At 40.8% G+C, this 6,068-nt stretch overlaps 1 protein-coding gene across 1 annotated transcript in view; it reads left to right on the top strand.

The window, feature by feature from the left end:
* The first annotated feature begins 2,757 nt into the window (after positions 1-2,757).
* The window catches only part of GFPT1 (glutamine--fructose-6-phosphate transaminase 1), a 58,859-nt gene continuing 55,548 nt past the window's right edge, over positions 2,758-6,068 (top strand). Inside the window, exon 1 of the mRNA XM_084615067.1 lies at positions 2,758-2,908. The gene's annotated coding sequence lies outside the window, so the exon portion shown is untranslated. The remainder of the gene's footprint in view (positions 2,909-6,068) is intronic.

Here is a 6,068-nt window from a genome sequence, read left to right as displayed (position 1 = left end):
CTGTGTATGAGTTTTGACTAAAAGTTAACCTGGTCACTTCAAATGTTTGTTGTTGATTATACTCAGTTGTTAAATATAATAATATTGACTAGTTTTGTGATTGTTATTCCCTTCCTTCCAACCATTGTATAGACAATGGCAACAAAATCAAATACAATTAGTTACAGATGTGAATCAACCGCTAAGAAAATAATACCATTTTTTAAAGAGTTCATTAGATGATCCTTATCAGCCATGATAGCTGGAGACCCTAATGCACTTTTTTATAACTAAAGATTATACAGCATATATTATTAATCTGTTTAAATTTGCAATAGGTCCTTCCTTAACATAGTATTTCTGGATGCAGAAAAACGTGGCAGGAGAGAACGTCAGTTTTACAAGCATTTAGAAACTGTGGGAAGGGAAAAGATTGACTTTCTGAAACTAAAACATGTCACTCATGCTTTTCAAGAGCAAAACATCTATTTTGTGGGTATGTAGAGGCATAACCTGTTTCCAGTGCCCAGTCTGAGTAGATGATTTGGGTATTAGGGATTCTGTTTTCCTTTGGCTGCGTCCACAAATGAGTTGCTGTAGGACCACGACTTGGGCTCGTGGCTGGAAGAGTTCCCACGGTTTTTGTGCTCCTTCCCCAACATGCAGGAATTGATTGCCTGCTGCACATGCCCCATCTCCCTTCAAGAGCCACAGCCATGCAGGAAGCTTCCACAGTGCTAGGCTTCATGGGGAGTGAGCAGTACATAACCCCTGAAATTCTGCCTTCCTCCCAGCCCATGCACAGTGGAACCAGAGCAGGTCTGTTGAAAGCAGAGCCTTTCATATCAGTAGGCAGGGTTTGGGGCAATGCAGTGGACATCACTGAATAGGAAAAACAGCCTTGGAAATCCATGCTCAGAGTAGTCTTGAGTGATCATTTTTGAGGAGCTGGGATTCCTTTAGAAAATTCAAGATCTGGTTTACTCTTACAGATTTTTCAGTAATTATAAGCACATGCCTATGTACAGCCGAATCACAACTGAGTATCAAGTAGGGCAGTGTAAGTACACGGTGTGAAGTAGTAAGGAACACATTCTCGGTTGGTTTAACTCCACCAATTTCCTGGATCACATGAATAAACCAGCAGAGAATTTGGCCGACAGGGCACAAAGCAGCATGTAATAACAATGGACTTTATGCTCTCTGTGTGCAGTTTAAGGATAAATATTTATTTTAACAAAACAGCTGTTGGAACTCTGATTTGGAGTCATAATGCAGTGTCTTAGAAATAATAACCAGGATTGGGAGTTTGGAACTCCCGTGTGTTTTGTCCCCTCCCTCTTAGAAGTAAACAATGTCTAATCTTGCTAATGTATTTATAACAAAAGCACCCTGGAGGCAGACGTGTGCTCTTCAAAGGACCAGCTTGTGCACAGGCTAACACCATGCTCATGCTTTCAGCAGCAAAGTCCAAAATGGCTGGTAATGTTTCTGATTTCTCAAAAATTGAGCTTTTTTAGCCTGATTTCAGGTCAGTTTCCTGAATATCTTTATAAACCATTAAATATTCAAATGCGAAATAGGTGTATTATTGTGAATTAAATAAAATGTCTGTCCTCTGCATTTGTCTGTCAATGTGCTTTATCTCTTTTGGTCAGTATTTTTATTAGCTTAGTTAAGCAGCATTAAGCCATCTACGCCATAAGGGCTCAATTCTGCCTCTGCTATGGATGTGTAACCAGTGCTGACTTCTGTGGGAATGGTACGTACACGGACGAGGGCTGAATTTGGCCTCTAATATTTTACACTTGTAGTTGAAGATTAATGAAGACACATTAAATCCCTTTTAGCTTTGTGGTTAAAGCACTGGACTGGGACTCAGTAGATTTGAATGTCAGTTCCAGCTGTGCCATAGACTTCCTGTGTGACCTTGGCCAACTCACTGAGTTTCTCTCATTTTTTTTCTCTTGAAATGGGCATAATACTTGCTTTTTCCTGTTTTTATCTGTCTTGTCTATTTAGATAGTAAGCTCATTAGGGCAGGGATTGTTTCACTGTATGTACAGCACCCAGCACAATGGGGGCCCTAGGTGCTACTGTAATATAAATATTCTGCTGCTTACCCCTGGATAAACTAGGGGTACAGAGAGGCGGTTACTTGCCCAAGTTCACGCAGCAAGTCAATAAGAGAGCTCGGCCCTGCAAATAAATCCTGATCACAGCACCCTGCTGTAACCATTGGACAACATTTCCCAATAAAGTATCCCCAGACAAAAGTAACTGAGGTCACTGTATTATTCGCTACTTAAAAAACCTGCGTGCATATGTGGAAAAATGTATTTATGAAACACAGCTTCAACCATTTAAAAAGTAATTGATGGCCGTGGATTCACATTCTAAATTTCTGTTAGTAAGCATTAGTATGTAAATTTAATAGTATCAAAGTGATGCTTACAAATGAATCTTCACTAAGCAAATAAAAACAAAAAAACGACACTCACAGTTAGATTTCTGTGAAAAAACGCATTGGTTCATGAAACTGAATAAAACAAATGTTAGGTGGCAGTATAACAATGACATTACCACCTGCATTGCAGTGGCACCTAGAAGCCCAACTCTTGGGCCAGGGCCCCATTGTGCTAGACGCTGTACAAACAGAATAAAAAAAGATGGTCTTTGCCCCCTAGAGTTTACAGTGTAAGTAAATGATACATTAATATAAATCTTTAATAGTACATTCTGATTTTATGACAGCTAAAAGTTGGTAACATTATCAGTTCAGATCATTGGGAATTTCACTCTGGACATTCAAAGTTCTGCATGAAAGATGTCAAGCTCCTTCAAAAGAACCCTGCTTCTGCGATTTTCCAAGAGTAGGAGTGCCAAACCCAGAAGACTGGCTTCTGAAATGGGTCTGCTACAGTCTGCCGTAAGTACAACTCCAAGTGCCGTAGCTGACAGTCACTTAAGCCATATTTTGAATTGCTGGACTTTAAAAAATCAAAGTGGTACTATGGGATAGCGCTTGGAATAAAAATATATTTAAAACACTTATGACAAATGAAAATAAGATTCTGCTAGCGAATCTCTAATATGAATATCATACATCAGTACATTTACAATTCTGCGGAAAAATTCAAGAGCTAAGGGTTGTCACTGACACCTTCGCTTGCACTTACTTTGCAGATACTTATACATTCAAAATATTCCACAAGATTAAAAAAAAAAAGATCCACACAAACTAAGCTAATACAGCTCTCCTCTTTTATAGACAGTCAATTACAGCTATCTAAATTCTCATCATCTTGAAACTGTTCACAGGAGATAGAATACCTGCTTTTTCACAGGATGTGATTCATTCCATGCCTCAGGAGGAAACTAGCTTGCTATGTCTTTTTATATGGCAGTACCTCTGGAAATAGAACTTTGCATGATGTGAAGCAATCGGCAAACATAACCCTCTGTGATGGGATTCATGAAGCAGGTACTTTCAGCCCAGCAACAGGAAGAAATAGCTCAGATTACCTAACAGTCACTTATTCAAAATGTATGTGTCATCAAAGATTGCAAAAGATTAAATTGTTCTGGATTTTTTTGCGTAGCAGGTGCGTAGATGGCCATCTGAAGCTCAGGACTTTAGACAAAATTTATATGCCAAGATTACTCCGTTCAGGGTTTTACCCAGAGCACTGCAGTTAATGTTATATTTCCAAACTCTGCGTTTGTCAGACAGCTATGTAAACGTTTTCCTTTGCTTTTTTTCTGCTGGTAATACACTTGGGCCATATCTCCACTAGAAAGTTATACCACTTAAACCATACCAGTGTAGCTATTCCTGTACAGGAATAAGCTATGCTGGTATCAAACATCTTTATATTGGTATGACTGCGTACATAGTAGGTGATACATCTATTTTGGTCAAAAATCACCCCCCCCCCCCAGCTGAAATAGTTAGACTGGTTTAAAAAGAGTGCAGAGCAGGGCTTGGAATAAGAACAAAAACCTTGTGGCCTAATTTTGGCCATTGTGGGGGAAAAGGGATGTAACCATTTCAAGAATGAGTGCACAAACAGCTTGCAAAAGCAGAGTCGGCAGAAGTGGTTGAGCAGGGAGAGGTGGAAACCAGCCAAAAAATTCAAGTGGCACAGCTGTACGGTGCCCCCTGGAAGCTGGCACCCACAGCAACTGCTCTGCTTGCCCTTAGCACTGACGAGGGTGACCAGTCAGTTTATAGGGACATTCCTGATATTTGGGGCTTTTTCTTATATAGGACCTATTATCCCCCACCTCCATCCTGATTTTTCATACTTGCTATTTGGTCACCCTAGAACTGACCCTGAGTGTCATTGTATGTGTATACTGTCTTTAGGTAACCCAGTCCACAAAGTTATATGTACCATTAAGGATCTGCACAAGGGGTGGTGTATGAAGTCCATTCCTAGTTCCTGGGGCGTACACACCTAGAAACATGGCCTATGTCTCCTGCCTGTTCAGTCTCGGCTTAGAATACCCTTGGCATGACATCTGTCTATAGTTTTTCTAAAGTGCCTATGTGGGTAGCATTTTAGTAGTAAATACACTCATGATCTACTGTGGTGCTAATGAACATACAGTATGCATTTATTTGGGTGCTTTGGAGGCCTTGATTTAGTCCTGACCCTGCTCCCACTCAAGTTGACAAAACTCCCATTGACGTCACTGAAAAAAAATAAATCAAGGCACCTCTCAATTCATAGAATCATAGAATATCAGGGTTGGAAGGGACCCCAGAAGGTCATCTAGTCCAACCCCCTGCTTGAAGCAGGACCAATTCCCAGTTAAATCATCCCAGCCAGGGCTTTGTCAAGCCTGACCTTAAAAACCTCTAAGGAAGGAGATTCTACCACCTCCCTAGGTAACGCATTCCAGTGTTTCACCACCCTCTTAGTGAAAAAGTTTTTCCTAATATCCAATCTAAACCTCCCCCACTGCAACTTGAGACCATTACTCCTTGTTCTCCTCGTTCTGTCATCTGCTTCATTGTTGCCACTGGCTCATATTAAATTCAGCAGTGAGTTTCAGCATGGGGAACTGCAAAATGCTGGGGTGGTCTTGCAGCCTAAGTCAGCATGGAACAGCAAAAAAAAAAAAAAAAAAAGCACAACTGTGAAAGAAAGTAGTGGATGGATTGAGTCTGTTTCACACATTGGCTGCGAAAATGTGGATGGTGGTGCTTTGAGGTTAATGGGGATGACATTAGAATCATAGAACATCAGGGTTGGAAGGGACCTCAGGAGGTCATCTAGTCCAACCCCCTGCTCAAAGCAGGACCAATCCCCAACAAAATCATCCCAGCCAGGGCTTTGCCAAGCCTGACCTTAAAAACCTCAAAGGAAGGAGATTCCACCACCTCCCTAGGTAACCCATTCCAGTGCTTCACCACCCTCCTAGTGAAAAAGTTGTTCCTAATATCCAACCTAAACCTCCCCCACTTCAACTTGAGACCATTACTCCTTGTTCTGTCATCTGCTACTATTGAGAATAGCCTAGATCCATCCTCTTTGGGAACCCCCTTTCAGGTAGTTGAAAGCAGATATCAAATCCCCCCTCATTCTTCTCTTCTGCAGACTAAATAATCTAAGTTCACTCAGCCTCTCCTCATAAATCATTCATGTTTCATTGGCCAAATAGATCCTACAATGTCAATGAGTTATGAGGGGATGGAAGGAGAGTTTATTTCTATTCGTTCTCAGTTGTGCTATGATGATATATTGGTAGATTCCTCTCGCGCCCCCTCACTCCCCCCTCCAGAAACCGGTTCTTTTATTGTCAGGAACTACTCAGTCGTGTAATCTGCTCACTCAGAATCTCGATTATTGCCTGTCAAAGGGCGCACCATTTCTATTGTCCCTTAATTAGAATCTGTTAAGGTAGGATCACATGGAGTCACAGAAAAAAATGAATAAAATAAAAATTTAAGGTCAACACTCCACCTTTAGAAGGGGCGGGGGGGACTAAACAGCTTGATTTTAAATAAATACTGAAAAATCATGTTGTAAAAATGTGTAATTTATTTAGGTTACTAGTTTCACCCTACTTGATGAATGAGT

The sequence above is a fragment of the Lepidochelys olivacea genome (assembly GCF_965140295.1).
Source record: "Lepidochelys olivacea isolate rLepOli2 genome assembly, chromosome: 26".
In the NCBI taxonomy this organism is placed as follows: Eukaryota; Metazoa; Chordata; order Testudines; family Cheloniidae; genus Lepidochelys; species Lepidochelys olivacea.
Note: the sequence above shows the minus strand (reverse complement) of the source record. Positions and strands in the feature narration are given on the sequence as shown.